Genomic DNA, 10855 nt, shown 5'->3' on the forward strand with positions numbered 1-10855 from the left:
CTAAGAATAATATATGCAGTGTATTATTTGTTGAAACTGTACTTCCGATTTGATTTGAAACTGTCTCATTGCTATATGTTTATCAATAAAACTGTAGAAAAAAAAAAGAGAAATAACCTCAAGGAGAGGCGTATGGGTGCAACTCTGTCACATATTCAATACATAAGGCTGGACTTCTGACCTGAATCATCAGACCGATGGCCGAATTCTCTCTTTGCCATGGAAACAGTTGCACTGTGCTATTTTATGAATTAAAAATCTAGAAGGCGATGATCATTTGTCTATTTTGAAGCCAGAAGGAGTGCCTTTTTTTTTTTTACAACATCCACAAAAATTTGCACACTATAGAAATGGCCTAGATTTTAGAGCATTGTACATCGAAGATATTCTGAGTGAAAGCTGAAAATGGTCATTTTGCTGAAAGTCAGGATTTGTGTTACACAGGTATGCAGATATAGGCAGGCAGAAAGAACACAAAAGGATGAACCAACGTGCACTTACAGTTAGCTCATGGGTAGGTAACAGAAGAGGGCTAGAACATGCATACATGCGTAGATAGAGAGATAGACACAAAGACAGAACGGTACATCGCCACACCGACAGGGGATGCGCTGTGCGTCCAAGAGCAACATACGCACGGGTGTGCAGAACGGGAAGAGTAACTGTAACGGGCAAGTAGCATCTGTTCGTTCTGTTCTGTTCTGTTCTGTTCTGTTCTGTTCTTGGGCTTCTGCAGGGAGAACGGGCCGAGGTGAAACATGAACCTTGAAGATGCGAAGCCTTCTATTCGTTTAGAAACCTCTAACACTGGGCAGTGACAGAAAAGGCGTAGACAGTCAGGAAACGCTAACCATGGTGGCATCTGACAAAGATCCTAAGGTAGGAAAGTGGAGGTCTGCTGCTATCGCTGTGGTGTCAGGGAAGGCCCAAGAATGAGCTTGGACTGGCAATTTGATGAGCGTATGCAGACAGCCAGAGGACGAGGCCGTGCCCGCAGCAGCCCTGCTGCATTTCCCACCCTTGTCCAAAGGAAGGAGAACTTGAAAAAGAACACAGGGTGCTAGAGGACCCTGAAGCATGCTGGCTCACCAGGGTGAGGGACAGCTAGCATCAGACTGCAGGCTCCGCCAGCTCCCGTCTGCCCAACCCAGGCGCTCCCTCTGTGATTGAGGCTGGGGCATCATACTCCTCCCCGCGCCCCGCCCTCTGCATTCATGTGGCTTCGGACAATTCAATATCTGAGAGGTGGGTTTACCATGGTGCCTGGCCACACAGGAAGTTCTTGATGGCATTCCACCAAACCAAAGCAACACCACAGCACTGCAGTCACCTCATCAGTAATGTGGACACCAACACGCCATTTCTGCATTTGTGTACAGCTGGGAGGTGACTGTGGCTATTCCCACAGGGTGTCTAATAGGCCTGGAACCATCACTGCTGTTATCCAGATTGTCAGCGGTGTCTGCCTCTGTTCCAGATTAATTAGATCCGTGGGGCCCAACGAGACTGGCTGTCTGAAGAGCAGGGGGACACGTCAAGGGCCACGGCTGTGTACTTCCGAGGCAGCCAGCACTGGAAGCCCTAGTGCTCCACTTAGGGCCCCACTGTTGCCCTGTGGAGATGCTCCACACCGCTCAGCAAGGAGCCCCGACTTTAAGTTGTGTGCCAGTCTTTGCCACTTGTGGTGCTGGTCCTGCTGACAAGAGTGTTTCCAGGGGCCAGGGAGATGGCTCAGTAGAATAAGGGCTTCCCTGGAAAGTGCAAGGGTCTGAGTTCAATCCCAGATTCTGGAAAAAGAAAAAGTTTCCAGCCAGACCCAGTTCCTTGCACACAATAGGTTGGCATCAGGTGATTGTTGCGCTGACCTGGCAGTGCCAACCATGGATGCTAAGAATGCAGAGTTCATTTCCTCGAGGCCCCCCTTTGGGAACCACAGCTCTGCCCAAGCTGGGGACGGTATTTGCGCAGTAGAATGTCGGCCGATGACAGAGGCAGACAGCGCTATTCCTTTCAAGCAGGCTTCGCATGCCCAGAAATGGACAGAGTGCTGCTGGCGTCTACATCCGTGCAATCAGGCAGGAAGGTCAGGTGAATCTTAAAGCTTCTGCTAAAAAGGTGCAAGACTACGAAGATAGTCACTTGTGAATGGTGACTGTCATGGTTTGTGGGTTGGCAAGGGCAACAATAGGATACAGGGCACAATTTGTAATATTATTTTATAAGGAATCACCCAAGAATCATATACAAGAACTGCAGGAAACCCATCCACACACTAAAAACCAAAGGCTCCAGCTGAGGGTATGGATCCTAATACCCTGCATGAGTCCAGCTGAAAACCGAGAGCTCATAATGATGCCTCCCACGAGTCCAGCTGGAGGACCAGAGCCCACAACAAAGTCTAATGTGGGCCCGCTTCACGGATCTGTGCTAGGAAGGCCCAAAGTCAATGGTGGAAGCCAGGAAGCCTACGCCAGCAGGATGAAGGACCTGTGCTAGCAGGCTGAGGGATCTGCACTGGAGCCAGAAAGCAACGCTCAAGGTGAGCACCTGAGCTCCCCCAAAGGTACCACAGCCATCCTCAGCAACGGTGACCGTTCCAAGCTCTTCCAGCGACGAGGAAAGCTGAGTTCCCATGAGGAAAGCCAGTGCAACAAGCTTCTCCATGAGGCCGAGCAGTGTACCACCTTCCCCTCCAGAGCCAGGAAGTGATGCTCAAGAGGAGGACCAGAGCTCCTCCAAAGTTCCTGGGGAAAGCCAGCACGACAATGTCCTCCAGCAGAGCAGTCCAAGAGAGCTAGCAGCTTCCAACAGCTCTACCCGCTTCTCCAGGCAGCATCCCTAACAGCGTTTCGGCAGCTTCTCCGGTTCTGCCTTTATGCTGTCAGCAGCAACCCTCAGGTGGGCCTCCCGCACCCAGCACCATAGCAGTTCAATTCAGCTGGGTGTGAGGAGTTGAGCCCCAGGTAGAAATCCACCACGGTGGCTTTCCAGCTTTTAGTATTGCCTCAGTTGGCAGCTGACGTAGAAATTTTATTGGTCAACATAAAAAGCCATGTCAAGGGTAAAGATAGAAATTATAGTGCCATTCACCCCCATGCATTGTGCCAATGCCTACTGTGAAAGAAAAGCCTTTCTGGGCAAGTTGTGTCATTGTGGAGGATCTGAGATCCCTTCAAATGCACGCCCAAGAGTCACATACTCCGATTATTTCATTCGGGAATATTAGTGGTTGTGAAATGGTTTCAATTGTCCTTTGTCTCACTAACTTTGAAAGTCAAAGGCGGAAACATACATACTTGTGCTTCAAAAGAAACCGAAAGGTATAACTCGGAAAATGACTTGGATTTTCTTTCTCCTTTTCCCCCTTTCATCGCAATAGTGTAAGTTAAAGTGACAGGATCTCTTAGAGACGTTGTAAGCGACCGTCATGAAGTTGGGAGATATAAATTGTACATTCATCGTTTATCTTGTCAAAAATATCTTGAAATTGTTGCAGCCAGAGAAAATAGACTTAACGTAAAATTTCCCAGCACTCTTTTAGAAGTAGGGTCCTTACAAGTTGTACAGAATTAAGGTTTTCCTTAGCCCTGGCTACGGGAGACTTCATTAAGATGCCAGCCTGTGAGCGTCAAGTTTAAAATAACAGAGTTTTCAGTCTTGTGTGCAGGGAAACAATCTACAATTGTATTCCCCGGGACCAGATTGTGGGAAGGGGCTGCGTGGGCAAAGATTGGACCATGCTGCCATCTACTGTCCCACATGAACATGCCTTCTACGCCCCTGAAGATGAGTTCGGTGGCCTCGAAGGAAAAGGTGTTAACAGGCTGCTTGGCAGCTTTTCAGCCTTACAATGTGTGCGCATGGTCAGCGCCTACAGGCAAGCTGTACTCCAACTTGCTCTAAGTCAGTGAAATCTACCCTCCAGCAACCAGCTGTCTTACTCCTTGTTACCAGGAAAACGGTACCCGATACTCTCCAGTTGATGGAGAAAGGTTTATTTTAGCTCAGTCCGTGCAGGGTTCGTGGCATAGTTGGCTGGCTCCAAGGCAGGGCGGCACGGTGAGGGGCAGAGCCGAGGAGAAACAGTCCGCAGCAAGGCATGCAGGAAGCAGCAAGCAGCGAGCCTTCCTTTCCTGTCCGTTCCAACCAGGCTGCAAGCCTATTGGCTGGAGTCCCGCACATGCACGCTGGACCATCTTTCCAGTCAGGAAATCCATTCAGCTACTCCCAGCAGCATGGTAGTGAGGTCAGTGGGCTCACCCAGTACAAGGTGCCTGCGATGTGGCCGGCTCCCGTGTGCCCCCCACCCCATATGAATACGTGAGGCTTCAGGGTGAACATCTGCATGGAAGCCACGGCACCTGGATATTGATGATGCAATTAATGTTCCAGTGATGGATTCTCACGGAAAGCGGGGGTGGGGGGGCATCCACCGGGTACAGCTAAGTTACCCAACCGCATCCCAAAGGCTCGAAAGGACTGAAAATGAAATGGGGAAACGTTTCTTGACCACAAATCAGCACCTCTTTCCCCAGAGCTGGTCCGTGGCGAGACACCATGAAAGGGAAGTTCCCGCTGATCATTTGGTAATCAAAGGAAAAAGCAGCAGGACTAAACTCCTGAAGTTGGAGGGCAGGGAGGGGAGTGAGGTCCGCAGCTCCCACCCAAGACCCAACAGCTGCACCATCTGAGCAAGGGGTCAGGCTGACTGGGGACCCTCAGACACGGCCTCTTGGAGACAGTCGGCACTGGTAAATAAACCCACACTCAAGCTACACTCCCCCTCGGAGAGATGAAGCTAGACACCTCCAAGCCAGCGACTGCTGCCCGAGAGTGAGGAAGCATGTCACAGCCCGAAAGCAGTGCTCCTGTCCCCAGGTGCAGCAGCTGTCCAGACACTGGAAGAGAAAATGTTCCCCAAACACAAATAATTTTAAGAGCACTCACAATGATCATAACCGGCCTTTGTTTCCCGTGTGAAATGATAGTTCAGCACATGGGGCATTCAGTGCCCTACCCACGATCGTCAGAGACACCCTGTAGCAAAGCCCAGCCCCAACCCCGGCCCTAACGTGTTCAAACACTGGAAGGAAACAGCTTCCATCCCCGATTGGTACACGCTGCCAAACCAGCTTTCAAAATTCATGGAAAAATAAGTCATTTCCGTGGCAAGAAGCACTAAGAAATGTGGAACCACCAAAGCAGCACTCCAAGAAAGTCTCAGCCGTATCCTATAAAGAGACGCGGACGCTAACAGCGACAGCAGGTCTAGGGGAAGGGGGACAGGAGACAGGGTGAGCAGTGAAGTGCAAGAGAAGCAAAGGAAGTCAGCAGGGAGAGGGTGGGTGCAGGGATGCCCGCAGACCCGTCCGCAGTAACGCACTGTGAGCGGTCTCACGTTCCCAGTCAAAAGGCACAGATGGGCAAGTGGGTTAAGAAACAAAATCCAGCGGTATGCTGAATACAGGTCACACATTTAATCAAAAAATAATTCATGGGCTAAAAACCAAAGGACAAAAACCAATATTCCACTCAGTGGGAACGAAAAACACGCGGGAGTAACTACTCTACTTTCTGACATTGTGAACCTAACGTCAAAAACAATCTGAACAGACAAAAAGGTCACCGCGTACTGCTAAGGGAACAACTCAAGAGGAAAACTTAACACTCATACTGATATATATGCACCCAACACGAGCACACCCAACGTCATAAGTACAGACTGTGGGACATAAAAATCAAATGATCACCAGCACCGTTAGAGTGGGGAACCTCAATACCTCCCTGCCACAAATAGATCCACTAGACCAATAATCAACAAAGGCGTATCAGTTGAAACAGTCCTTCCAACAATTGGACTTAATCATGCCTACAAGAGAACTTGGTCCATTTCAAATGGCCAGCCTCTGCCTTGAGGATCTCAGCTGGTTACGCCCTCTGGGGCCCATGCCCCAGCCCTGGCTCCTCCCAGGGCTACACTTCCCCGTGCTGACTGGGATTTCACAGCTCTCTAAATCTGCAGGCCATGCCCCCTGTCCTCCTCCACCCAGAGCCCTGGGACTCCACTCCCTAGCATGGGCTGCCTCTCCCCACCTCCCTCCTCTTAGGTGGGATTCCCCACCTGAAAGCTGGGCGGTTGACTAACATTATCGACCAGTTGCTTTTGAAAGACTGTCTTTGTTTGAGCTCCTTTTATGCACCCACAAACTATAAAAACCTTTGTGACACTGGATCAGGGCCTCAGCAGTTACCAAGCAGGAGCTTCTCCAAGCCAGGCTAGGCAATAAAAGCCCTTCTCCATCTCTCCTGGGGAGCACGCTTCCTTCTTTGCCCCACCGCAAAGCCCGGAATCCTCCTCTGCTCAGCGACACCCTCGATGTGCCTGCACTTCTTTTGTATTTTTGTCTTTTGGGAGGTAGGGCTTCACTGTGCAGCTCAGGCTGGGTTTAACGTCACTTTGTTGCCCAGGTTGGTCACAGACTCATGGGAATCCTCATGCCTCGGCCTCCCAGTGCTGAGATTGCACGCGTGGGCTACAATACGAGTGCATCCCTGCATTAATTCCTCAAGACCCCAGCCCACAATACAAGTGATACTTCTTTTGAAAATGTATTTTTGTGTGTGTGTGTGTGTGTCCCAGAGCAACTTCGAAATACCCTGCAATTCTCCTTACCTAGGAGAAGGTAGAGAGCAAATACGCTGGGTAACGCATCATGAAGACATTTTTAGCATATACACTTCAATTGAGAATACTCTAGGGCCAGGGAGACGGCTCAGTGGAATAAGCACTTCCCTGGCAAGCACAAGGGCCTGAGTTCAATCCCTGGTTCTGCCAAGAAAAAAAAAAATGAAAATACTCTAAAGCAAGGTGATCCTGGTAAATTACTAAAAATATTCTAAAGAAATTCCCAAATTTAAGTATTTGGAAATATAAAGACTCATTCTCAATGCTGCCTGGATATATGAGTGTATTTATGAATGCATGAAGCCCAGCAAAACATCTCAAAATGAATCATGGCAATTTTCATTAAAAATGTGGATTAAAAGTTAATGTTTATTTATAAAAGGCATGAAACCTCCTCTCTCCAAGGCCGCATTCCTCAGGGATGAATAGAGTCAGCCGATCGCCCGTGATTTTTGCAGCGATTCCATGGGAGGCCACAGAAGATGGGGTGGCAGTTCCATTCTCTGCTATCGCGGTCCTGAAACCGGAGTGGGAGACACCTACACGCTCACGAGCAACTTTTCCTGCTGTTCGAACAATCCAGAAACTGGCTGGGAGAAGCTGTACAGGCAGCTGGGCCACGGCAAGCACACGCATCGTGCATCCTAGTGATGTCCTTACTGTTCTTTCTTGTTGTTGTTGGGGGGGGAGGAAATTAATTTTATTTTACTTTATTTTGACCAGTAGAAACAAAAACAGAAACAAAAACACAGAAACAGAATAGCATACAATACAAACGGTACAGATTTTCAAAACAGGAATAGCAAATTAAAAATGGTTGTTATATTATGTATTTCTATCATCAAACCTGTTGCTCACATAACAAATATAGGTATGAAAGACTGGACAAATAATTGAACATTAATGCTTTCTTTCAACAAACCTTAATTTTTTCCTGACTTTTGGGTTTTTATTTTTTTAATTTGTTTAAAAGAGACTATAATGATAATTGATAAGACATGAGAAACTGTAGCCATTTAGCAAAACAAGATGAGAGGTAGTCAACCATGGTTTTTCTGTTGGACATTGCTGTCTTTGATGTAGTTGCTCGTATTAAAGATATTAGCATCGAATTAGTCAAAGTGAAAATTTCAAACATTAACTGCTATAATCAAAGAACTGATGGAATTAATAGTACAATCATCTCAGCCATCCTGTACACATACTTGCATGAATTTTCCCCCTTCATTTTTTGTTCTATTTTTTCCTTTCCCTCATCTTCATTGTTTATTCCTTAATTTCAGTTTCTTCCCATTTTACTCTATCTAGTATACCTTTCAGATTTTATTTATTCTTTTAGGTTCTTACACTAGGGAGACAATACGATATTTACACAAGTGGGTCCGATTTATTTCACTTATGAGTATAGCCTCTAGTTGTATCCATTTACCTATAAAGTCCTCAAGTGTGTCTTTCTTTATAGCTGAGTAATAATCCATTGTATGAAAATACCATGTCATTTTCATAATGTGTGAGTACACCACTATAAATTTCCCTCTGAGAATTGCACTCTTTGAATTCCAAAAGTTCTGTTAAGTTGTGTTAGAATTTGCATTGGTTTTTTTTTTTATCATTTTATTATTTTTTAATAATTTTACTGAGAAACAAATATCAATGAGACAGTTTCACAACCGATCACTGGCACATTTTCAAGAACTAATACATTGCATATTATTGTCATAGTGGTTATTCATTGTACAAGATGCAGACATGATATCCTGTCTCAAACACTATTATCACAAACCTCTCTATCTTTTGAATTAAGAGACTGGAGCTGTATACCTACCCTAACTATTTTGAGTATACAGATACAAAAGGGTCCTTCATTTCTATCCCACTTTTTTCATTAGTTTTGTCAGAGATGGGCATTCCATTGTCATTTAAATATTGTAGGTGCTTGAATTCAGCAGAATCTCCCAATACAGTCCAGTAGTTCATAATAGTAGTGGGTTTCCCGTAAGACTGGCAATGTCAGAAGTTGTTGACTTAGGCCCTTTACAGCTCAGTATATTAATGTGGCTTTACTTTTTATAATTTGTTTTCGTATTTGTCTGCTGGATGCTTAAGACCAAGATAAAGCAAGACCTATATGACAAGAAGGGTAATTTTTGTATCTGATAAGGTCAGTCGAATCCCCTCAGGATTTAACGTGAAACCCTATACCACAGTTTGTAGATCCTTTGTGAGTGTCAGCCATGTGGATGAGTCATGGCCATTGCTTGGCCAATGTGCTCTCTGTGAAAGCCTGAGAGAATGTTTTCTCTCCATGTGACTCTCCTTAGGCACACTCTACATCATTGATCACTGTTCCTTTGTGGCCCCATCACCTCCTTGATCAGAAAATTTGGGACACAACTGAGTTACGTAATGTTCCCATATAGGTTCTCCTATGTCCTCACTGAATCGGAAAGGCTAGGGCCAAATTGTTGGCTGTCCTTGAAGCCCTTCTTTTTGTCGGATTTTGGTCTGCAAATGTAGGTGGTTAACCCTCCAGAAGAGAAGCTCATTGTTACCCTACAACACATGCAGTTTGGCTTAACCTCACTATCTGTCTGAATATGGAACATCTTGGGCATAACATGGGACGGGGATTTTTCCATCAAGCATTCATATCTTAAATACTAAGTCCCTGGAGAATAGGAAGACAAAACTTAAAATAAAATTGGAGAAAAATATGAATAAACAATTACACAATTTTACAAAGAAATTAAGAAATCTAACGATATACAGCATTGTAGCAGGACTGTCCTGTAACATTTTTTATTTCCTCTCTCTTGATTACATTTATTACCCTTTTTAAAAAATTATTCAAAGCGGACCTCATCAGCACCATATTCGCACTAGAAATGCCGCCCTGGGCCAGGTCGTGGTCACTGGTGTTTGCAAGAAACTGAAAAGTTTCAGGTTGCTCTCCGGTTTTTTCCAAATGGCCATAACTCCGGGCTCTACGGTACTGTCCAGATCGCTATAACTCACTGCCCTGTGTGTAGGAGTAGGCGACTAGACCCTGAAGCAAGAGCCCTGGGGCTGTGAGCGCCAGCTTGATGCTGCTTGATGCCGGATGCTTCAGGAGAGCGCTCCACCAAGCCCCGGATTCAGGACGGGGGAGCCGCTGCTCCATGAACTGGCCTGTCCACATCTGCGGGCCACCGTCTCCTCGAACCAGCGTGACCTACGTTTGAACGGCTCGGATCCCTGCAGGCAGTGGGACGCGTGCAAGTCGAAAGCATGGCGCGGGAGGTCCTGAGCGCCCTTATTCCCAGCACTCGTGAGGCTCAGGCAGAATGACTGCTGCGAGCTGGAGGCCAGCCTGGGTCTAGGGGGCGACCCTGTCTCACAAAACAAAACGAACAAAAGCGAAACAAAACTTTAAAAAAAAAAAGAAAAGAAAACACCAGTCATCGTGGGGGTACATGGCGGCAATCCCAACAAGCCCGGACCTGAGATACGTGCCTATGGCCGCGTTTCGCACCTGGGCCTCACCGTATACCTGGTCTCTATTTGGCACCCGGCTCTGCGCCCTCCGGTCACTTGGAGCACGTGCGCCTGCGCTTTGCCCCTGGCTGCGCATTGCACCAGCACTTTGCACCGTGTTTGATATCTGCGCCCGAGGCTAGCCTCTGCTGCGGGCCTTGAGCTGTGCAGGGCTCGGTGGGGTTTGAATACACAAATGTGCAAGGAGGGGCGCTATGTAAATAGGCGCTGCAATGGCTGCTGGGTAGCGCAGCACACGTGAACGTGGTGCTCCCTCTTGAGTCAGCCTAGAGCTGCATTCGGACCTGCGGTGCAACCTAAGGGCTCCTGGAGTACTTCAAATCACAGGTTCACCTCAGAGGTAGCAGGTTGGGGACCAGGGCAGGGGCAGAAGCAGAGGGCCCAGGCAGAGCCCTCCATTCTGGGGGTCCGGGGGGAGGTGTAACGGCGCGAGGGCGCGGGCACGGGAAAGGCCAGCGTGCGGCCCGCGAGGGGGCGTCCCGGCCGAGGAGGTAGCTGTGTAGCTCCAGGAGCGCTCCTCAGCGCCACGCCCCTGGCCCGGGCTGCGTGTGCGCCACAGAGGTGGAGGCGGCCCTGGGGTCCCCAGTCGCGCCGGCCTCCAGGCCTCTCCCGCAGGTGGGGAACTGCGCCGAGGGC

Source organism: Octodon degus, unplaced genomic scaffold, assembly GCF_000260255.1.
Source record: "Octodon degus isolate 3935 unplaced genomic scaffold, OctDeg1.0 scaffold00218, whole genome shotgun sequence".
Lineage (NCBI taxonomy): Eukaryota > Metazoa > Chordata > Mammalia > Rodentia > Octodontidae > Octodon > Octodon degus.